Raw genomic sequence first — 25,360 nt, 5'->3', positions numbered from 1 at the left:
CTTTGATTCGCGTACTACAGCATGATGAGGCATAAAATAACCAATTTTCCTATCACAATCTCCATGAAATGCAACTTGCTCAACCATCCCTTAACTGCTCATTAATTATTTCTTTATAACGCAAATACAGATGCGGATCATGTCTGAATTTATTATTTAAGCTTATCAAACGTCTTTCTGCAACTTCATAATTACTGTTCAATGTGTTACAACCCTCCTTCCATAATAATTTAGTTTCATACCTCCCATTTTTAAATGTGGTACTTCTTTCAAACATATCTATGACATCTGCATCTGATGGCGAAATTTCCTTTCCCTGATTTATTCCTATAGCCTCCAAATCCCACAAATTCCGAACTCTTTCAAAATCTGTTTGTTCCTTCACAGAGATATGGTTTACACAAGTCTCATCATAATTTCCCTACTTATCCGATCTCATTTCCTTACCTTGTATTACAGACCCAAACAAACTGTCAGTAATAACTAATCGTTTCCCTAATCTTATGTTTCTTTCATATAAAATTTCTCAAATGTAATCTGAGCCGATCAACATGTGTACCTCCTTCGTATTTCCAATGTCGGACAATTCTATTCCCTTACTTAGAGCCATATTTCTGACCCACTTTGAAGGAACTTCTATGTGGTCATGCGTAATCGCATCAATTACCACTGCTTCTATGCGGAGTTTTTTACTTGGGTTGGTTCTATTCCGCAAATCAAGCTGAACTATATTATACTGTTGTTTAGGTTTACGCTCGCTACCAAACCTATATATTTCAAACGTTTCACATCTGGTAGCCTTCAATCGTAATGAGTTCGCAGTTTTCGTTCTGATAAACGTTCTGTTACTCCCGCCGTGTATTAACACCCTCAAGATTTCGCTCTTTTTATTTGTTTTTACTATAGCGCTGAATGTTTGGAGTAAAACTGGGGTCGACGCTTCGGCGCTCTCGGTTTTGTTTACAGATTCCCTTTTACTTCCTCCGAAGCAATGCGATGACTGTACCGTAGATAAATTATTGCCCATTTCTTTACCATTTGATTCGGCTGCATTATTTGTCGGTTCAGCCTTATCGCATATTAAATAATTGTGATGTTTTTTACATAATTTGCAAATCTGGTCCTTTTTCCAGTAAAAATTCAATGTATGTCTGCGTTTCAGACAAATGTAGCATCGTCCTTGTGATTTTAACGAATTTCTTTTTTCTCTTAATGGTAAAGGACATTTATGTGTTTCGTGACATTTATCCGAACAAAAACTACACATTTCATTCGCCACTGCTGTTAAAGCAGCTGCTGTTGGAATGCGCGCTTTTGAAATGTTTCGTTTTGAGTCTACATAATTTTTCTGATAATTTTGACTCGTTACTCTATTACTAAAGGGAATTTCATTTCGCTTAAAGTTTTTTGAATCTGATAATAAAAAAGACACTTCTCTTATGTCTACCTCTTTTCTCAAAAACTCAACTAAGTGCTTTATATAAAATGCTTCACGCGATTCGCGTTGTCTACTGTAATACAAATTTAGCTCTTCTGGAATTCTCTGTAGTATTACTGGGCAAAGTAAACTACTATACACTGGTGTGCAAAAATTAAGAACAAGACGGTTTTTTTCAATATAACTTTGTACAAAAGCTTTCCAAATCAACACATTTAATACCGTAAGATCCCCAATACATAAGGACATGAGAATTTAAGCAACACTAACTAAAAGAGAAATCAGAGGGATAAAAAGAAGCTTTATTGAAAAAGTAGCATGGAGCGCAATGCGACTGAAGGCCGAAACATCCCTGTGATGGGTGTCCAGCAAGAAAAATCCGGTCTTTAATAGGGGATATGATCTCCCCTGACTGCTAGGCAGGTTTCACAGCGTCTGCCCACGCTGAGAATGAGGTTGTCAATGAGTTGTTGAGGCATTGCTGCCCATTCGTCTTGCAGCGCCAATCGAAGCTCCGGAATCGTTACTGGTGGTAAGGTACGAGCTGCCAAGCGTCTGCCTAGAAAATCCCATACATGCTCGATGGGATTGAGATCCGGAGATCGTGCCGGCAAATCCATACGTTCAATATCCTCACTCTCTAAGAGCTGTTCGGCAGCTACTGTGCGATGACATGGTGCATTGTCGTCCATGAAAAGGAACTGCGGACCCATAGCGCCTCTAAAAAGACGCACATATGGAAGAAGAATCTCGTTACAATAACGGGTCCCGTTGACTGAACCTGCGTCGAAGATGTGAAGGTCTGTACGACTACCAAGCATGATTCCTCCCCAAACGAGAACACCGCCACCTCCATACCTGTCCTTTTCAATGATATTCGAGGGATGATTGCGGCTTCCCCGCTCTCTCCAGATGTGTATACGATGAGAATCGCTACTCAGACTGAATCTGCTCTCATCTATAAAGAGTACTCGTCCCCATTCATTGTCTCTCCAATTCCGGTGTTCCCGGCACCACAGAGAACGCCTTCTCTGATGGGCAGGCGTTAGAGGTACACACCGTACAGGGCGTCGTGCAAACAGACCACCACCGTGCAGTCTTCTGGCCACGGTAAAACGCGATATCGGTCGTCCAGTCGCCTGTGTCGTGTGTCTAGCGATTTCTCCCGCTGTCTGCCGCCTGTTTCTTCTGGCCTGTAAGGCAATATACCGGTCATCTGCGGGTGTGGTTCCTCGTGGACGACCACTACTAAACCCCCGGATAGCAGTTCCTGTAGTTTGAAATTGTCTCCGAAGTCGTGAAACGATGCTGTGAGCAATTCCGAACTCTGCAGCTACACTTGTCACACTGCGACCTTCCTCCAACTTCCCAATGACTCGACCTCGGGTAAAAGCATCCAGATGTCGTCTAACAGATTGATTATTCGCCATTTCTCGCTGAGGCAGCAACTCGGTGTGATTTTAACTGCTATACGGCGTGCAATCTCTTTGTCAGAAATACTGATCTTACACCGACAACATGCTTTATACTACTCAGACACTCCCCCATTACGTCTACCAGCATATCTACGCATGTGCTACCGTACATCACCTTACTTAATCTCCTGATTGGTCTTTCTGTCCGCTCTGCCTCTTCGTTCAGCTGATATGCTAATTTTTCGACTTCGTCCTTAATTTTTGCGCACCAGTGTAAGTTCCTGCTGCAACACCTAAAGACTTTAATAATCGAATTTGAATATCAATCGTATCATACATTCGTCGCAATGCTGGAACTTTCGCGCATGTCTTAACGGAATCAATCAGCAACAGTTTATTCATGTGCGAACTTATAATCAAATCTAGCCTTCCGAATCTTTCTTTTAACAACTTAATTGAGGAATCATAATTTTCGTTTGTTAACGAAAATCCCGAAACTGCTGATAAGGCAGTACCTCCCAAAAATGTTTTCAGATACGAAAACTTCTCAACCTTACTTAAGGAATTGTTATTATGAATAGCTACTTCGTAGGAATTCCAGAAATCCAACCAAGAGCTACAATCACCATAAAACTTCTCAATACTTAATTTCGGAAGCTTAACTACACTACTTTCGTTTCTTACTACGCGTTGTTCCAACCCAACGTTTTCATTAACCCGAATTTCATTTTGCGAAGCCCCGTTAAAAGCACTTTCTATATGCCTATCTAGTTTCGTTTTCCATTGAATACCGCGTTCCTGATATTGTTCACTCTCAGCAATTTCGTTTTCTAACTCATCTATACCAATTATCGTTTCTAATTCACTATCTAAACCCTTAAGATTCTTTATATTTTCAATCAACTGGATTCTTTGATCATAAAGATCATCAAGTTTTTGTTATTTACCGTAGTTTTAAATTAAAGATTTATTTATTGCGTCTTCAATTTTTGCCAAAAGATTACAAAAAAGCTGCCTAATGCAGTTTCGTTTCTGCCTTAACCTTTCAACTCGTTTCACCATGTTTACACAAACTACTTCTGTTTTCAAAACTAAATTTCAAATCAATTTACAACAACTAAATAATCAAATCACCACTATAAATTCAAAACTTCCTATCACATACAAAATCATAACACTTCAAGAACTGAATCTAAAGGGAGCTACCTCAATTCCATGGTCGCGAGTCAGAAACTTCCGAAACAAAGAAAGGTTCATATTCCATCAGAAGATTCGCAGTAATCACGTTCGGCGTTCACCAACAATTCTGTGATATATTCGTTCCGAAGTGTTGAGTCATTTAATTCATAGTGGTTGTCTTTTGATTATTTATTGAAAACAATAACAACATGATTGAAACAAAATATAAAATATCATACGCGGCACAGCGCCGGATATATACATGTTAGCTCATCCTCGGTTCTGCGTGTTCTAACTATATTTTTCCCCGCCGCGGGAAAAGCAAACTTCAGTTTATCCCTTTAGGGAATTTTAGTTGGAACATTAGGCGTTCTACGGAGGAAACACATTTCATATAAATTGCTAAGTTTGTTAAATCAATATTTCAGGAACTTCATGCAGAACATGAAGTAAATAAATAAAACTGAAATTCAAATTTCGGGATTCGTTGTGGACAGATTAGTTCACTTTAGCAAGTGTAGAACAGAAACGATTCTTTGAATAGCTTACATAGATAAACACTAAATATAAAAGCAAAATATGAGGACAAGCTACTGTTATCTCAGCCACATTCTAAGGGTGAGCCGATAAATAAAAGAAGAATAAAGTATCGTAAAGAGCCACACAGCAATATAAAATAGTATGTGACAGGCAGATATTGGCTGTCACACACTATTTTATATTGCTCTGTGGATTTTATATTGTTTTGGAGGCTGAGATAAAACGGCTGAATACTGGTAGTTCGGCTTTGGTTAGGCTTTAGAGAACAATAAGCTGGCTATATGATTGGGTTTGCCCTTACTTAACGGCACAAAATACGGACCAATTTTCATCAACATGCGTCGACGAGAGATTCCCTAGCCGTAGGAAGGTAGCTGTCGTAATTTTCGCTGCATTAAGATTTTCATAACACTAAATACTGCTGAAACAAGACTTTTCCATGGCCTTTTCGAGTGAAATAAATAACGTAATCAATGATTCGCGATTGCGTTTTACGTGACATTTTAACTGATGGTGAGTTTCAACTGACGGTTATTGTTTAACGAAACAACTGCGGAAACGGAATGTGGGAATAATTGTTAATTGATTTATTCAAAAACGGTGGTTATAGAAATCTTATATAGAGAGAACTGTTTTTTGCTGGGGAGATAGCAAGTGTTTTTAAAATAAAAGAGAAGATAGACTCGTAGTAATAAAAGTAATGGAAGAAAACATTTTTCGCTAAAGTGTGTTTTATTAAATTTTAATGCATATTACCATTATGTATTATTCATTCGCAAAATTAATCTTCTCACTTCACTATCTAAAATTTTGAAATCTCCCTATTATTTATTGGCAGTGGCAATTAACCTATTTCCTCGAGTATTTTTCTTTCCAGTTTCCGCTCTGTACCTGTAATTCATTTACAAATAAATTACTTAGTTATAAAACGAATTGCTTTAATGCTTGGGACATAGGTGTGCAAGGTACAGCATTCTACTCCGGATCGGCTGATCGAGATGTCGTTTCCGAGCTTTTGATTTTCAAGGTAACTTGCTGTCCTTAATACAGGACACAAATGATTTAGATCTCCAAACTAAATTAAAGCCGTTCGCTAGCAAGTTATGAAGTGCCAGATCTACCCAGTCGAAAATAAAAATTGGATTTGGAATAGTTGAACTGCTGGAAGAAAGGGTTTTGTGCAATTAAAATTGTTTTGCACGTCTCATCCCGATAATCGTAGTGCTGACGAAGGCACTCTTTTAAAAATTTTGTTTTTTCAAAACATAACAGCACAATTTTTGGTGCATTTTTAGCGCTTTTCTCCAGATTCGTAGGTGCGCCATTCCCAGGATCCAAGCAATTTCGTAGCTCTGGGTGGACAGTGCACTTCGGAGTATTTCCGCAAATGTATTTTAGATTTAGCAAGTATTTTAGATTTCAGCATGTATTTTAGAATAAGAAATCTTGATTGGTCTAGATGGAAGTAGATGAGACAGAAGCAGTTATTTCAAACAATGATTCGAAAATCCGTTACTCTTCGTTCTTGGGCCGTGCTAAAGAGTGTGGATAACGTATTTTCAGGTAAATTTATTTTTCTTTACAAAAATGTTTGTAGATACCATGGCTCCAATAACATTAGTTTGGTTAAAAAATGTGCATCAATGCATGTTGAAGTATGCTGAGATTTCTGAAATACGTTTTTTGCATAATTTAGTAGAGAAAATTGCGTTAGAATGCCGTATAAAAAAGAGTTTCTTTGGTTAGTTGCATGCAAGTCTGAAATGTGGGAAAAGTACAAAAATTGAGTGAAAAGAAGGGTAAAAAGTCAATAAATGAGGGCTTTGAATTGTTTTGTAGTAATCAGTATAGTGTGAAAGAGGGAAGGCATTGATGTGTGTAGGAGAGAAATAAAAATTACTTGGTTGTGTTTGAGTGCGATGAATATATATGCAGCTTTATTAGTGATGCGAAAATGTTTTGCAAGTTCCCCCAGAAATATGAAATCGAAGATCTGAATTTTTTTAATCACACAATAGTCGACTGGTATAATTTCTTCAGGGAAAGATACATTTCAGCAGGGAAAGATACATTTCGGCTATGATGAGAGATATTTGCAAGAACTGGGTGAGTCCTTAAGATGATTGAAGAAGATAAACGTAAATTTGGGTAGTATAGAAGAGGCAGGCCAGTGAAAAGATTTCGTTTTAGTTTAGTATGGCAAAGAGTACTAGGAGCACTCACTCTTAAGGAGGAACGCTTTCGTGGAAGACTTTCTAAAAGAAACTGGCTCGTATACACACTGCACATGGGAAAACTCCCGAACACGCCCATGGAGCCAGGCCTTTCGATTGTATTCTAAACCAGGTCGGAATTGCCAGTGTTCAGCGATTTTAGAGCTCGGTCGCTTTCGGGCCTCGTGAAAGGAAGATGGATGTTTGGAAGAATTGTAAGAGATACCCACAGATTTCTTTAGAGTGGTTCAAAATCGACTGAGTGCCTGCTTGCTTAATGTAATCACTGAATGGGTGTTGCCAGGGGCCACAATCATTCCCTACTTTCGGGCTGCCTATAAATGTCTGGAAGACGAAATATTTCGTACGTTTTTGCAGGTGCGCATACTATTGGCACTGGAGGTGTATGATCGAAGAATTTCTTGGAAATTTTACTAATCGAATATCTGTATGTCTATATGAATATCTGTATGAATTTATGTGGAGAAAAGGACAGTACCACTTGACTGAGAACGATTTATTTAAAGGTTTCTTGCTGACATTGCAAATATTTACTCCCGCCACTTTACGCGGTACAACACCCGAAGAAGAATGTTTTTGATGCTTCTGATGATGATGATGACTTTGATGTGCTTAGGGCATACTCATCTTAATTGAAAAAAACAAATGATGGGATTTTTGGGGACTGCCTTTTTTTAAATGAATGTGAGTGAATATATTTTAAATTTTCCTTACGGATATCAGATTTTAAATTTTTTTCACTGCGTTTTTGAATTTAATTTAGGTTTTCACCATACTAAACGTCCCTCTTTTACATAGTGTCTTTTGGGGGGATTGCAACTCCAGGAGGCAAGATGCGAGAGATCGCCGAGTTGGCAATTTCGAGAGGTTTGTGCAAAACAATGGCAATTGTTCACTTCTGCCTTCCAAACTTCTATTTGTTCTCTTTTGGAAATTTCATTTGAATGAATTGTTACGTGAAGTGCCTTCACTTCAATAATTTTACTGCGGGTAACACGTTTTAATTTTGCAATATTCGAGGCATAGCGTGAATGCCTAAACTACTGGTAACTATCAAGCTATAGCGCAGGTTTGGAAGGATATTACCTGAAGAAGTAGAATGTTAGATGACGCTCTGGCGATCACACAACTTATCCACTGAAGATACGTTTTCTTTCAAGGCTACCATTTTGGAATGCGCGTGTGACGAAAAATCATACGTTATTAGTGGTAAGTTACCAGCGGCATAGCTACTACTTTTGAATTTCTTAAAATAAAAGGCTTTAATTTTTTCAAAACTAGTCAGCAGTGCTATAAAAAAATTCTAAAATGTATTAAAATTGTAAAGTATGCTTACATTTAACTGCTTTCAGAACTGTAACAATAGTTTGAATGAATACATACACTAAATGAAATTCTAAATCAATAAATAAAGTCACGAAGTTACAAATTTACATGCACTATGACTGCCTCGAATTTCATGGGATATAAAAGAAGAATTTTAGATGCTTCCCATTTGCCATCAGGGCGTTCTATGTCTGAGAATCCCAGATGCCAGAGAACCAGAGAATTGATTTCCCTTGTTTCCGTTGGGCAAGGTGAGAGGTGAGGCAATTTTTCATATCGTGGAAGATTGGAAGCTTTCCATACTGGTACTATTTTACTGAAGCCTGTTACAGTCTCTTAAACACTTTTCGTCAAAGCGCTGCTCCATCGCGCGGGATATAATTTGGAAGTGTAGCTTTTTATTTTCGGGAAGACTTTGAAGGATATCCGTTGCGCGTGTTCTCCGACAAGCAATTATATGGCAGGGCTTAGCTTCAGAATCCCACCCACTTGCGTTCTTAACTACGAAGAACTGAGTTACTTGTGCTTAACAAGAGGTTTTCACATCATGTGTGGGTAGCTTTGGAAAACATAGCTAGGCATTTAAAAGCCTCAAAATCGTTTCCTGCTTCAACTTTGGATATTTTTAAGCAGTCAACTTCATTGCCGGCGCGAGTAGAAACTGTGTAATCGATTTGTAACAACAGCATAAACTCAAATTTCCGTTTGTTGTTTAACAGCAGAAACTGTTTGTCAGATTTATTTTTTGACAGCAGAAACGCTTTCTCAAGGCTTGTAATTGGAAAGAAGGAACTCTTAGTTTATTGTCTCGAATTCTATTTTCTACCATGTTGTTCTGCCTTCCATGGCTTCGAATTTATTTTCCATTGGGGCAGTAATTTCTGTTTTCCCTTGAACTACAAAGACTGACCATAGTTGTCTTAAGTTGTTCCCACCACTCTTTACCTTGTCATTCAATCGCACATCTGACACCAAAAGCTGCTTCGAATGTAGGACTTCGTAACGGATTCAGAATACCGAGATCCGATGGTAGCTTGATAACACTTGCTTTCACGTAACAAAAGAAAAAAAAAAACAATTCTCGAACCTTTCACAAAAGCACTCATGAAGCTCTTCTCATTCTGCAGAGCATAATCCGCAGTATTTTCTACTTGACATTACTAAGAATGTGTAACACACCACGCCGCAAAGCCCAAGTAAAAGCAAAGCTCGCACCGAGAACTACCAATACTCCTAATTCAGCTCTGCGCTAAATTGTCTGGACTCAAACTGAGAACTGATGCTATCTCAATTTATATACTAGTTTTCCCTCAGCCGGCGATAAATTTACAGGTTTTTTCAGTTCTGAAATTGTCGGGAATCATCTACTGTTACAGCTACGTATAACGGTTGAATACTGTTACAGTTACATAATCATTGTGGCCCGTGTGGCCAGTGAATTTCTCCAGAGAGCGGGAGAAAATGTCGTGCTATTTTTCGCCAAGCATCTCTGCAAAATTTAGTCGCGCAAACAATAGGCTATCTTGGCTATATCTCAACAATTTAGCGAGAATGCCGTCTACCTCAAAGTAATCTTCGCATTTGTACAAGCCGTTCGCCTCACATTGTCCAAAATAAGTAACAGTACAGTTTTGTTTAAATGATCGGAAATTAAATTTATTGCCTGGTTCCTAAATCTTGGGTTTGTTTTTAGAGGAAACCGGCTATAACTGTTGAAAGACATTTTGCGTGGTCCACTGTACAGAGGGAGTTTACACATTTTTAAAGCGATTTCGATAGAGATTGTCAAAAAGCAAAATATTTATAAATAAAAGATTTTTGTATTTGCTTATTACTTCAGATAAGAAATATCGTCTTCTACTTTTAAATTTATTCTCTTTCAAAATGCGTACGTATACAGATTGGGAACTAAAACAATACTTTTTGGCGCTTTCGGAGGAGAATTATTCGTCTTTAATTAATAAAATTAATAAAAGCTGTGTAAAACCGACGTCAAATAGCATTAAACATTCTAAGAGCAAAATCAGCAACATTACCTGTCAAAAAGGAAAAAACTGTGAATCTCTACTTCTATATAGAAAGAAGACTCCAAACGAATACTGGAAAACGATGAGTATTGTTCCTAATGCTTCCAAAGTTAAACCGCTATTAACAGAAGCAACTCGGTCCACATAGGCATCAGTTCGAAAACTTTTAAACACATGTGTAGCTGCAATAACTAAAATAATATGAAAGGATTTGTTGAATATTATACGGTAAATACTACTTTTATTAGTTTAACAAAAGAGTGATACTTGAATGACTTCTGTCATCTTACTTTTTTATACATTTAGAAATATTAGTTTTCAAACTTCTGTTTGAGGTGTGGAATAAATTTAAGCTCACAAATATTTGTATGCGATCTGTATATTTGACGCAAAATATCTGTATGTTTGACGAAAAATGGTAAGATATTAGGCTATATATAGTCGCAGGGTATAATGTTTATAACGATCCATAACATTCTATAAGTAAACATGTTATAAGTGTGGTCGATAAAGCGAACATTTAGGTAATTGTAACAGATGAATGGAATGCTCGGATCTTGGGAAAAATTCAAGCGTTTTTTTGGCCATTCGAATCTTTCGAAGCCTAAATTAAAATTATTATTAATTTAAGCACTAAACATTATAGATAAAAGAATGCTATTATCGCAATTTCAACCGTCCAGGATCTTCAATATATGACTTCTACTGTGCTGCGATTTAACCTTTCATCTTCTCTAGAGGGAATTGAGCTACCCATGATTAGGTCATATCAGTGCGGACCTTTCTCATGTAATACTCCTGCGAATTCAGATTAGCGCAAAATGTTAAATTTAAACTGTTTGCAAAATGTATTTGATGCCAAATGTATTAATTGCCGATTTTTAATTTTGTTCTTCAATTGTGAAATTTCGAGTTACCTGCAACTAATTACCATTAATATTAAAATATTTCCTCCTTTTTCTTTTATTTATTAAACTTCATCTAAAGCTTTTTAAATTTGAACGGTTGAATTCCCACCGGTTTTTATGGGAGCATAAAACATTAATAAAAAATTAAGTAAGTGTCAGCTAGTGTAATACCAGGATTATCATTTTTGAAAGCTTTCTCAAAAAGCCAATTTTTGGCTAGTAATGAAAGAGTGGTGGATAACCCACAATTAGCATATCAAACGTAACAGTGCAAGGAATTGGTAAAAACCTTAGACCTTCAATTTTCGAAGACATTTAATTATGAATGATGATCTCTTAGGACAGCTATTTAAAAAACTCGAATAACTTTCTTTATACAATGTGACTCTGAGACATAGCGTTCAATTTTTGGATATATGAAAGGCTTATCTCAGTTAGATCTAATGGACTACGACCATTAGTCCGCGCCTGCTCTTAAGAGTTTAATTAAACTTTTATGCAGAACATCTTCATCTACTCTGACACTTTTTAAATATTTTGACATACCCGATCTATTTTATGTTTAAGAAAAGAAATATTTTAAAAGAAATCCAGTTCCAATTTTGTTCAACAGCAGAAATTAGTACCAGAAGTCGTTAGAGGAAAAGAATTAACTTTACTCAGCAAACAAAAGGCAACTATATGAAAGGATTTTCATGTCTTATTGGCCGTTAATCAAATGGCGACAAAGCTGAACGAGAAGTTTCATTTTTAATACTTTTTTTTATTAAGTCCAACTACTCTCAGTTTATACACATGTAACCGTGAACACAGAATAATTAAATGTTGAGACATAAACCACGAATAATAATCCGATAACATAGTTCAATGAAAAATAAATATTAAATTGTTACTTGATTAGCTACTTTTCCACTGACACCCGGATATAGTTCAATAATTCGTCCAAGAGGCCATCTTAATGGAGACAAATTGTCGTACTTTATTATAACTAAGTCATTGAAGTTTAAATTAAATGAACTAGTACGGGAGATTGGAACTACTGTCCTGGAATTCAAACACGTCTCGATGTGAGTAACTAGGGTGTGAAACGTTTCGTGAGTTAATATCCGTGTTCCAATAGTCTTCTTTAAGTGAATCTTCATTTGCTTCACAGCAGCCTCACAAATGCCGCCAAAGTGAGGCGCTGCAGGAGGGTTGAAGGACCAGTGAATATTTTCATCAGTCAGGTAGTTTTGAAATGATTCCTCAGAAGAAAGTTTATTCAGGTATCTTTTCAATTCACCGTCATCGCCAACAAAGTATCTGAAAATATTTTCTGGATTTTTCGTCTGCGTGATGCAAATATTTTGAGAGATGCTATAAATGCCTCTATTGTTAGATGTATAGCTTTTCTCGTTAAGCACATGTAAAGGCAAATGTAGCATTTATATGTCTTTCCACCTCTTCTCTTTCTCTTCTTAATCAGGAAATGCTCTATCCGGCACTACACGAGATTCTGGCACGTCGCCCGTTATATATACAGTATTCAAATGATACCTCATGATACGACATCTGCAAAATTTTCAGTTCCTTTGCAAAATTGTAATTTAGATCGAGCGATTAAACTCTGTATCTCTTGAACAGGATTTACTACGAAAAATTTCCAGTTATTGGCAGAGCCCTTTACACAGTGAAGCACTATCTGAGACTCACTAAAGAAATTAATATTGCATTTATTGATATTGAGTGTTTTCAGACAGTCAGCTATTCTTTCAGCAATAGTAACTGCCATCAGGTCCAAGCGAGACGATGTAAGCTTCTTTAGCGGAGCTGCTCTGCTTTTAGTTAGTCCATAGTATGTCGCCAAAGTAGTGGGATTTTGGAGATACGCTATACCACCCTATGCTTAGATACTAACATCGGCGAATATAATTAAGATCATATCTTCTGCATTAATTGCTGAACCCCACAAGAAATATCTTCTAGGAATATTAATGTTAACCAAGATCTTCGATTTCAAAATACCATGTCAAAACTTTCTCCTTAACTCATCAAATCCTTGGAAATCTCATCACCACCAAATTCTCATAATTCTTGAATAATAAACTTAGCTCTAATTACATATGCAGGAACTATTCCAATTGGATCATAAATTTTTGTCTACAGTTTGCAAAATAAGTTTTTTCGTTATTGTTCGTTCATTTAGCGATTGCCTTAATTGTATTACATCCAAATTTGAATTTTCTTGATCTGTACTTCCTAGAACGTAGATCTGTATTTGATCTCTTCAAGCCTAAAACGTTTGAAGAGTTTTTTAATTAAAATATTTTCCTCGATATCCATTCAGTTCTTTCTCCATACTTCTCTTAAAATTCCAGAATTGCTCTTCACTTTACGAAGATGCATGTTTGCATCTCTCAGAATATTCACCGCAGTGGTCGACAGCTAAAATGCCTATATTTCTTTACATGATATTTAATAGTTAGAGCAAGCGGGATAGCAACCAAATAAATTTAAAAAAATTTTTCCATTCTTCATCAAGCAAAATAGAATGAAGCGCACCTTTTTTATCTGCCCCAAAAGCTAACTTGTTTAACCGGAATTTTGGAATGATATCTAATAAATTTCTATACAAGCTGGGTCTTTGGATTAGACACTCGTTTAGAGATTTTGCACCCTTCTTTTTATCGAACAGTCATAGTCGATACGCACAGTAGTATTTACCTTCTCAGGCAAATGACAGGACTATGATGTGCAATATAGCTATCCCTCTCAAGTTCGCAATTAACAGAATTAGTATATTTTTCAGTTATTCCTCGTCTCATTGTTCATTAATTAATGTCTTTTATTAAGTAAATAAGCATTCATTATGTTTCAGTTTGTTTTCTGGCTTTAAGAACCTCTGCTCAGCAATTAGGGAATTATAATTAAGCTCCAATTTTCTTTCGTTAAATAATAACTTAACAGTGTATTTTTCATTCTCGCAACGTAAGTTCTTTTTAAACAGGTCAATAACCTCTAAATCATACCGCGATAAGGAGTCTCTGTCTCTCATGAAAATTTCCTTTAGAAAACACTAAAACGATTGAATGTAGAACATAATTGTTGAATCAGTATCTATTTCTCTAAGTAAAGTATAATATGTATTAATATTGGAAACGTGTTGATATTATGAAGAATTTTGTCCACAAATCGCTTCTTCAAGCAATGTCGGAATTAGGAATAATTCATCCGATATTTTTCTTCTTTAGGCCTGTTTGTATAGATCAGAAATAATTCATTCCGACTGAAATGCTGATTTCTGTTTCACTGGGATCATCTGCTAGCTGCCATCTGTTCTTTCCCATAATTTCTAAAACGAAAGGAAACAGTTGACCTTGAATCATGTGATATTTTATCCGTTATGTATACCTCAATAAATATGCTTTTTGACGGATAAGTTCTATATTTGAGAGTTATGAAATTAACTGAAAATTCCTTTTCTTCTTAATTGTCTTCAAATTGTCAATTTTTCTATTATTTTTAAAGCCAAATATAATTTTTTGCTTAATATTTTAAACAATAGCTCCACTCTAAACCTGAATCAATTAACATTCGACAAATCGTTTTCTTTTGTTTATATTCAGCGATGACCGAACATGTTTGCAATAATACTGATTTTTCATTCAGTTGCGAAGTAGAGACTATAGGTTTGTTTTCATTCGCACTCGTTTCAGTTTTAGAATTATCAACTTCCTTTTTGATTTTAGATAAATAATACAGTTTATTACGGGATGATTTCTTACAAATTTTACAAGCTTCTTTGAACGTTCTACAGTAAACTATCCTTTGTTTCTTAAAGCGGAGGTAATACAAATTGGATGTTTTCAAATACCTTACATTCTGTTCGTCAGTGTACTTCATACATTCAAGAGAATCATGTTCATTATAAATATTATGAAAAATACAAATTCTTTTAACAGAATTATTATATGTAGAATTTGATGATTTTTTTAATAATTTTTTAACCCTTGTTTTGGATTAGCCCTTATATATTTATTACCTTTTGAGGTATGAATTAACATAGTGACTTTTTGCATTCAGTTTGTATTTTAATGAACTCTATAAATTCTCTCCTTTCAATATTTTTGTTAGATGATACTTTCCTATGAAACGGGAGATCTAAATCTTCAGGTAAAAATTTAAGAAATATTGGGTTCAATAACTGGCCGTATGAACAAGTAGTAACATCCTTACTACTTAAATTTCTAACACAAATTTGTAACTGATCATAGAGTGTGGTTAACTGAAAAACATTTGAAGAGCTTTTTAAGTTCCAATCGCAAGAGCATTTGAACACCTCTCTTCTAAACTTTTAATAACTTGTAACCCGCTACACATTTATACGCAGAACCAGATAATAAAATTCTCAGATATGTATATTTGTCTATTTTGAATAGACCAGGGTTAGAGTAAATTGCATTATCATATGAATTAAAAAATTCCAGCCATTTACTGGGAACACCAAAGAATTTTTCTATGCTCAATTTAGGTAACTTTACTGAAGCACTACTTTCAACAACATTGTTATCGTTCAGATTATTACTAATATCATTACTAGCTGCAAGTACACTTCTGTCATCGACTTCACCATTTACGTTTCTGTATTTTACCAGTAATCTTAGCTTTACACGTTATTAGTTTTTCATCATACTCATCACATGCAAGTAGTTCGTTATCATATTCTTTTCATCAGTTATTAGAACGTCGATCTTTGAGTCCAGGTTTAAGTTTCTCATGGTATTCGATTTAAAACTCATGTGATGAATATAAAACTCCTATATGCTCTTTGTTTAATTCTGCCGATAAGTTTCTCAAGTTTATTTAAAAGTGTACTAACTTCACTACGCGCAATAGCAAGTTTCTTTTTCGTTTTTCCTAGATCATCCGTCATGTTTTGTTTCAGAGTTCGATATCAAGAAATAAATAATTCAGAACATTACCGACCAAATTCTATGTGGCAAGGTCCTCACTGTTGTTCCTCCAGACAATGAATGGTCATGATGTACCTCAAAGTTTCCCAGAGGTCTGGGGTTACATGGGGTTGATTGTTTCCAAGGAGTTTAATTAATAATATTAACATGCAACATTTATTACTATGATAAGCACAATACACAACACTATAGGGACATACTGATGATATATATTTAAGACTGGCGTTACAAGGTTTTTGCCCTTTCGAGGCTTCAAGATATGCGTCTTAACATGTTGAGTTACAAAAACTAACTGAAGCATTTTTGCGCGATGATAGCGCTATCTATCTACTAAGGGCAGAACAACTCTAATTAATTAACTTTTTCTTTGCTTATATGAGAAATGCTTTGGAACTACGATTTAATATGCAGACATTTGCGAGAATACACATACATACACACATAAAATGAATTTTCCCCTGAAACTTATTTAAGGTAATTTAATTTAAATTTTAAACCTTATATTTTGTTTGCTATGATATGAGCCATTGTGGAAATAAAATTCGAAATTCAAACGTTTTTGTGAGCACTCACAAACAGAAGACTAAATTTTGCCCTGAGATTCATATAAGGTAATTTGTCGTGATGTCATTTATCTAAATGTTGATTATTTAAATGCAAAAGAACCTGCACATGCAGAAGTTCAAATGAATTTTCGCAAACTACTCCTCCCCAAATGTATGAATATTACGCCTGAAGCGCCACCTGTTAACCTTTTCTCGTCCACAGTTGGCAACAAATGAAGTAATCGGAATTCATAATAATGCTTTCGTTGGAAAGAACATCTCTACAAACAACACATTCAGGTTCTGGATTCTTCTGATTGTGGCCAAAGGACAAAAGCATATTTCAAATAGTCTGCGATATAGTAGTGTTTTACAAAGCTTTTTCTTTTCTTTTCTTTTCTTTTTTTTTTTTTTTTTTTTTTTGGCAGATTGTAGACTATATTCACCTTCATCTGTATGGGAAGGGGCGGACGACGTACTTGGTTTTGGACAATCCTTTCTTTGCACGAAATTTAGTAACGTACCTTTCGTTTCCTTCTTGCTCATCCTGGTAATTGATTTTTAATCTACCTAATGTTAAAAGAAATAGAAGTTGTAGCACAGTATTGAATTCAGTGGTTTTTAAAAACTTACGCTGATGTATAGTTTTCAGTTATCCAAGCGTGCAGAAGAATGTAAGCAAAATAAAAAGGGAAACTTAACCTAAGACGTAGGACCTAAGACACTATGTAACCTAAGACACTACGATAGATATTCAGCGTTAAAGTAATCAGCGATACTCACGGCAGACAGGGTCACACTAACTGGTGTACTAAGTGTACGACACGGGGATTTATGTAAAGTGATTTAGATACATAGTAGACAATTTTTTATATTTTTCATCATCGATCATATTATTATCTAAACTAGTAAAGTATTCCTATTGTAATGTAGGTGCTGTTGTACGAGGTTGTGTTTCCAAAATCCCAAAATCACGATTTGGACACCCCATGAAAAAGAGGCAACGAATGAAACTGTGACGCTGAAAATTGTTGAGCTTCATTTATAAATCATAATAATCAATAGAAGAGAATATCGTGAGCGTTCTCCTACATGTAACTTTAAAAATAATGTTTTTTTGAGTTGTAGCAGCGTAGATTTTTGAGTGCATACTATATTTTGTAAAACGCTGTAATTGCGCTTGTCACTATAATTGCTTTATTAAATGGTTTAAAAAAATTAGATCCTTGTTGTGAATTCTGATTATTTCGAGATTTTAGCAAAGCTATTTTATCATTCATGGATTCGTTTACTAAAAACAGAAAAGAAACCTCAAGGCGAGTGCTCTCCGTTTCTTTATTGAACATTTTGGAAAAGTTAGATTTTGAGCAATTACGATCAAATACAAGCATATTGTGGGGAGGTATCTTTTGACGTTTTCTACTATTATTAACTGGAGGCTATTTTACTCCTAGTTTAAAACACTTTAGAAATATCTTTAAAAAATAACCGAATAATATATCATTAGTCACCGTTTTACTAGGAAATTTTGAATAAGCTCTGGTAAGAGCAGGATATATTCCCGCTGAACACCAGAATACGCAACTAAAACATCAATCTGAATAACGTCCAAGTAAACGACAGTTTGTATCCATGCAAAAGCACAAATTGCGTCTCGACTTTATGTCAAAATCAGTTTTCAGAGTGCCGTGCGCAATTTCCTACCCATAAATCATTACATTTTGCGCCAAACTCAGTTAATGAATTATTATACGGTAAACTAGATTATTCTGTCAAGGCAAAGCACACAAAGTCCACTATTCTAAGGGAAGAGGTTTCGTCGAAGACGAATTCCTAATACCAACGGTTCCTTATTGTATTCGTTACACATTGGGAAAACCGACAATAAACCTGGATGTTACGCATGGAAGACATTAGCCTGGATTCGAACGCAGGCCAAATTACTAGTATTTTACGGTCTTTATCACTCGACAAGGAGTGAAAACTACTTGCAGCAACTCCTTTTCTCATATACAGCAATCCATGTTAATTTTTACCGATCAAAGCCACAATATAGTAAATAATTTCAAAACCATGAAACTGCACATCGGAAAAATATCCAAGCAATAACCTTAAATAGGAAAATTTAAAAAGGTTATTTCCTTTTAGTAAATAGCGGTGGAAATACAAGATATTCAAACAAATATTCATCAGACACGCTACGTACATAGAACCGATGATAGATTCATAAAATGTATTTTACCCAAAAAATATCTTAGTGTTCTCGAAGTTTTTACAAAAATACTGGTAAGTCTCATTTAATATCGCAGACCAGAAGAGCAGTTACACTTGAGGCTACTAAGAACATTAAGCATAGCGCAATGGAAAGCGGATCTAAAAGACGAAATTCTGTCGGATATCTCAACACTCCGAATTCAGACTACGACTAAACCTACGACTCATAACTGAGCTACAACTCAGGTAGGAAGTAACAATTAGGGAGAGCTAATGCTCTCTCCGGTTTTACAAAGTTTTCATCCGTGAAATCTCTGGTAAATTCCATTTCTCGAAATTACTGAAGGGTATATTCGGTTAAAGTTACGTCTACAGCTGCATATAGGATCAATTACAGTTATTCACTTACAATGTCCCATTACAGCGGTGGGACCAAAATCTCTCCAAATCGTCGCCAGTTTCGGCGACTATTGACGATTTCGCTGTAAATTTAACGACAAAAATTAACTTCCGAAACCATCGCGAGCTTGGCGATATCTCACCAACTTAGAGAGAAAAGCATTTACTCAATGTTAAATAGAATTGCCCTGTATTCTTATTTTTCCGGCAGAGCACCTTCGCTTTTGAACATTTCATGTTACAGTACAAGACAAATATGAAAATTCACATATAATTTCAATAAAAATACTTACATATCTAAAAAAGTCGTAAAAATTTTGTTTTTAAAGCTATATGTAAGGTGTAATCCGATCCCCTGGACACCGATGTAATACGTTGTGTTAATCAACAATGATATTTGCAACACTTATAAGCACAAACTGAAATACGATCTTAAAACACACATGTGTGAGAATGGAAGTATTGAATTGTACTTTACTGTGAACACTGTGATTCCTGAAAAAAGAGAAGTTCGCAAACAAGCGAAGTGGATACAATTTACATATAATTTCTTCCGTGTAATTAATAAGATGCAGCTAAAAAAGCGCTTTCTTCAGGCACGCGTAAAGTTTTCTTCAAGCCTCTGGCTAGAATTCTTGCTCCTGCGAACACGATAATTTTCCAGAGCACCCAGTAAGATTTGGGACACTTTGTCGGGAAGAGGTTAATTGAAGGATTCCCTTTTAACTTGCATTAAACGTGTGGAAAATGAAACTGCGTTTACTGCAGAAACATTTTCTGGCGAACGGCAAACTGAAAAACACAGCTACGATTCTAAAAGTTACATATAATATTCTCAATAATCACCGCTTTACCTGAATTTGGTAAAACAATTATTTAAAAATATTTCTATAATATCCGTTACATTTACGTTTTTTGCAGAAAAATTAAATCTTTTATAAAACACATTTATGTTTTGTGCAGGAAAAATTAAATCTTTTAGAAGACATTTGCTTAAGAAGAAACTGGTAGATAAAATTTCGATAGTATTTTTTTCTAAAATAAATATATTTGATCACTTTAAGACGCATTTTTCTTCGAATCAATGCCTGTTATCAAAAATACGGCGAACAAATAGAAAACCCAAAAGAAAGGGCCAGATTTGATCTAAAACTGAAATTATAAATGTTTCAGTTTCTGCTGCGTGCAACAACTGTAAACTATCTTCTCATCTATTACAACTTTTTTCAAGGTTATCAGACATATATTTTGGAGCTACCAACTATCAATGATTATTTTATGAATGGTAATCATCGGAATATTACATATTTCTTTAGATAGAAAAGCAAAGTATTTGTAAGATTCTCTATTGTGTAGGCGGATAAGTTCTTCTTTAATATTTTCATATTTATCTAAATAACTTGGACTCAATTTATCTGTCATCATATGGTACGGATAAATCGTTGTGATGTGATAAATCGCTCTGTACTTTGTTGATTCACATTTAATACTATTATTGAATTTAATTATTACTTAGTTCCCGAAGTTTATGCAGTTTTATTTCAGTTCACATCAGGGATCCCCATTCCTGGATTATTCTATCTAGATCTAGTTTAATGAATTGACAAAGGGACGTATAATTTTCTTCCCTACAAAAATATGTCATTTGTGATTTTTCGTCATTTATTAAACAGCGAGCTAAGCTTTAAAGCTAAGCCGTATTTTTGTTTAGAATGTTTCGATACATTTCATTAAAGCTAAATTTGATCACATTTCATTGAGACTATATTTATTTTTTAACTTATACTGTCGGTTCCGTGGAACGACGCCAGGCAAACGAAAATTCCAGTGCCGGTCCCCAGGAACCGACGCCGGCCACACCGAAAGTTCACTGTCCGTCCCCGGAGACCGGCGCCGCGCTCAACGTGTTAAGAAAATTTCGGGCCGGTAAGTAAATATGTATTTAATTCAAATATATGAATTGGTATGTAATCTATATAGATGATTGATTGCATTTGAGTTCCATTTCGAATACTCAAAACTTAAACACAAAGAACTAGAGCCAGCAGATACATAAATCAGTTTATTGAACACAATTTAACAGAATCGTTACAGGTGATGAGATGTGGGTCGCTCACTTCACCACAGAAACCAGCAACTCACGATTGATTGGCGTCACAGGGATCCACGCGTCGGACGATCTTCAGTCAGTCTACGCACGGAAATTGATGTACACGGTATTCTGGGATTGTAAAGACATTCTGCTCATTGACGTATTGGCGAGTGGTGCTCCGGTGAAAGCTGATCTTTATTGCGCTTTACTAGAGAACATCTGAAGAGCCATTCAGAACAAATGGTTTGGGATGCTCAGTGCTGGTGTTGTGGTGTCCTATGACAACATCTGACGCATTCGGGGAATTCCACAAAATATATGTTGCAGACGTTTCGCTGGGAGATGTCTGACCATCCATTCTGTGGCTCCGATCTTGCTGTCAAGTATTTCCCCGTGTTATTGCACCTGAAGACGTTCTTGTCCGGGCACACTTTACACAGGTGAAATGTTGCAGACAACTGTGACGGGCTGCCTTTCTTCCCAAGCGACAGACTTCTACGACACTCTAATGGTAACCGACGCTATGACAATTGGTACAGTTCCGATATTTCTTATGCTGAGAAGTAGCAGAAATATAGCTGTATCTTTTGCAATAGGTCTTTCCAGGTAATAAGGCTTTGTTTTTTATGATATGCGGCAAAGTAATTTTTCGGACGACCCTCGTATTGTTTAAATAATCATTATCAAATGAATTAACCTTCATCTAAATCAAAATCTAACTCATTGAAATCATCATATATATAAATTTCCTTCTAAATCCAATCAACTTCCTCTGCTAAATTTTAATAATCATCTAAGACATCTAACTAAGCATAACTACCCGAAACACATCTTCATGTTAAACCATCATATATATATTATCATCATCATCGTCATTGAAAACACCGCCAAATTAAGATAAATCATCATCGCTCATCAACTAAATAAAAAGCAGTATCATCTAAATCACCACCATCAACAATATGATTCTCATTTGATCATCGTATTCATCACCTCAACCGTCTAAAATCACCATCAAAATTGTTATCTGAATAACCAAGAAAGAAATTATGAAATTATCACCAGATAATTCAAAACCATCATTTAAATAATCATCATGATCGAAATCATACCATCAGTTTAAACCGTCGTATATGTCATCATCACCATTATCATCCTCGTGATAGATAAATCATTATCCTCCAGATCGCCTAAATAGAGAGCAATATCAACCAAATCATCATCTTCTTCATCCTCATTTAATCATCATCGTCTTCATTGTCTAACTCCTCTAAATTATTATATAAATCACTCTCACATCATGTATAAAATCGTCATCAGTCAAAACTGTGTCACCATCAAATTCATCTAAATATTTATTATCACTTAATACACATAGTCATTTTAACCATCATGAATATCGCGTCACCATGACCATCGTCAAAATAAGATAAACCATCATCCCCCAAATCACATCAGTCATTCTAAACCATTCTATGTATCATCTTCATCATTGAAGTCGTCGTCAAAATAAAAGAACTTCTCCTAAATACAAAGCCCAATCACCTAAAGTTTTATTATCATCCTACTCAATTATTCATACTCTTCATCATTAAACCATATACTCACGATCACCTAAATAAAAAATCATCAGCAGTTAATCTAAATTCTCGTCCTTAAAGTACCAGTTAAATTATTTAAATCATGATTTTTTAGTGTTTCGCTAGTGTGCCGGCAACAAGAGCCAGTTTCATTCAGGTACAGACAGAAGGATATCAAAGGAAGTTCACTATCAAAATACAGGTACAGGTATAGTAACCAACCGCCCTCGGGAGATGCCAGAGGCTTGGGTACGTAGCCGAAACCTATGCCTTCTTAGATAACGGGACACTCGGAAGTGACGTAAGAGTTTGAATAACGTAATGTTTCAAAAAGTTTTGTTTTTGTTACAAAGAAAATATTTTTTAAAGTTTCATTTCTTCCGGAAACGACGAATTGTTTTCTTTTTTTTAGGCAACGGCCTCTTGAACCTCTTGAAATCTTGTTTGTAATGACATTAAAAATTTCCCTTTTATCATTAAATCTGTGTTTGTTTTTAATATTTGTTCATTTTGCATAATTTTAATATAATAATAATAAGCAAAATGCAAAATGTTAATCGTTAAAGAAAAATGCGACAAGAGATATAAAATTAAAAATTAAAAGAGAAAGAATTAAATTTATATATCAAGTCTTACCAGAATAGAAAAAAAGAGAAAGGATTTTAAAGAATAGAATAGTTGAAGGGGTGTTGAAAGCCCAAAACCTTTCATAAAAGGAGGATTTCTGATATTTGCATTTTAAAATTCTCTAAAATTTTAGCTTTCTTAAAACGAACTACTGCTCACAGGTACCTGAAATTTTTATACCTTCTTTACTACGTTTCCAAATATTTGCCGAAATGAGCTTTTTATTATAATCAGTGCTCAATTTTACTACGCGTAACAAAATATTCTGTAAAATACTCTAAAATTTAAAATGATTAAAAAGCTCGTTTCAGGATACTCAGCTAAGTATTGTGATGTTCCTTCCCTTAGCGAAAGACGTTTCCAAAACATTTTATCTGCGTGCGGCGGAAGGCGGTTAAAGGAAGGGAAGTAGTTACGCCGGAAAACAGAGTGGAGGCAAGCTGGTGGGAAGAATACGAGACTTGTGACTTTGGCGGTTGGACCGGCAGTCATGCCGTGTGCAAAGAGATAACTTAAGCTAAATGCATAGTAGTGGTATTTGTTTTATTGTGTATTGTGTAATAAATTAGTGGATAAAATTTCAAAGCTGATGGAGATTATTTTCCTATTATGGCGAGTGCATGAGAAATAGACGAACCCGCCTCGGAGTTGAAACGGCTCGCGGTGCAAATCGGCGCAGTCGATAGGATAAGATTGTGAAAAAGGAAATCACTAAATAGTGAAAATGATAAATAAATATGGTCGTAAAAAGTTACTGAAAGTTATAAAATGAAATTCGGTGATAGGTCACGAATGGATCTACGATGTGAGAAGATTTTTATGACGAAAGAAAATGGCGCGTTTAAGGCCATGTGTGCGAATAAATTCATCAGATTTGTGAACGCGTGATGTGCTAAAAGGTTAACAGCCAGTGTGTGGTAAAATGTGATCATCAATGTTCATCATCCTAGTGAAATCGTGAAAAGTTAAATCAGGGGTAACGTGAATTACCGTGTTGTAATCATGTCAAGTTACGTGCCAGTGCAGTGTGCTCATGATTAAAGTTTACAGCGTCAAGTTGTGCTCTTCGTTCGACATTTCCACTATCGGGATCAAAAGTAAGTCCATATTAATTTATATATTAACCATATTAAGAAAATTAAATTGGTTTTATGTCTCTTAATAATTAGAATGTCTGTTAATGATTAGAATGTCAGGCGTTACAGCCAGTAGACACTGAGAAAGTATATTTTATATGCAAATGAGAAATGATGGTTCTTTTTTTTATCAAGATATAGGAGATATTGCATGTTAAATGAAAGTTAAAATAGTTCGAAAATATGATATCAGAAGTGATTCTGAAGCATTTGATTGTTTACTCAGATTACTAAGCAAGGTCGAACGGACTTCTTTGTTATCTTGTTTTACCAAAATGTTTTAGTTACTGAAGTTAATAAGTAGATTAAAAAATATTCGTCTAACCATTTGAAACAATACGTTTAATATGTGTGTCAATACAGGAATGCGTAAATGCGTTACGGCGCAATGCCGCAGTATTCAAAACATTTTATTTTCAGGCTAATTTAAAAGATTAGCATATTTCTTTTTGTATTTATGTGTTTAACAATATATGGTTAAATATATGTTAAAAGTTTAACATGAGAATCTATTATTCATTATTGTGTTCCCTAATGATAGTGTATGCTAAGTAAATAATTGTAGCATTCAGTAGTAATGAAATATGTATGTTTGCCTGTAAAGTCAAGTGTTATTATTGTATTGCATGTGTAAAGCTGTAAAACGGAAATATCACAGATTAATAAGGGTCTTAAAAGAAGAAATAGCGTGTCAGAAGAATCAGACGAAGTCATAAAAACCATGCAGACTTAAATTAAGTTAAAGGAA

This window comes from Stegodyphus dumicola, chromosome 9 (genome assembly GCF_044657685.1).
Source record: "Stegodyphus dumicola isolate Sdum_Otavi_A_Nest chromosome 9, ASM4465768v1".
Classification (NCBI taxonomy): Eukaryota; Metazoa; Arthropoda; class Arachnida; order Araneae; family Eresidae; genus Stegodyphus; species Stegodyphus dumicola.
The sequence above is the reverse complement of the archived record's forward strand: the minus strand, read 5'-3'. Positions refer to the sequence as shown.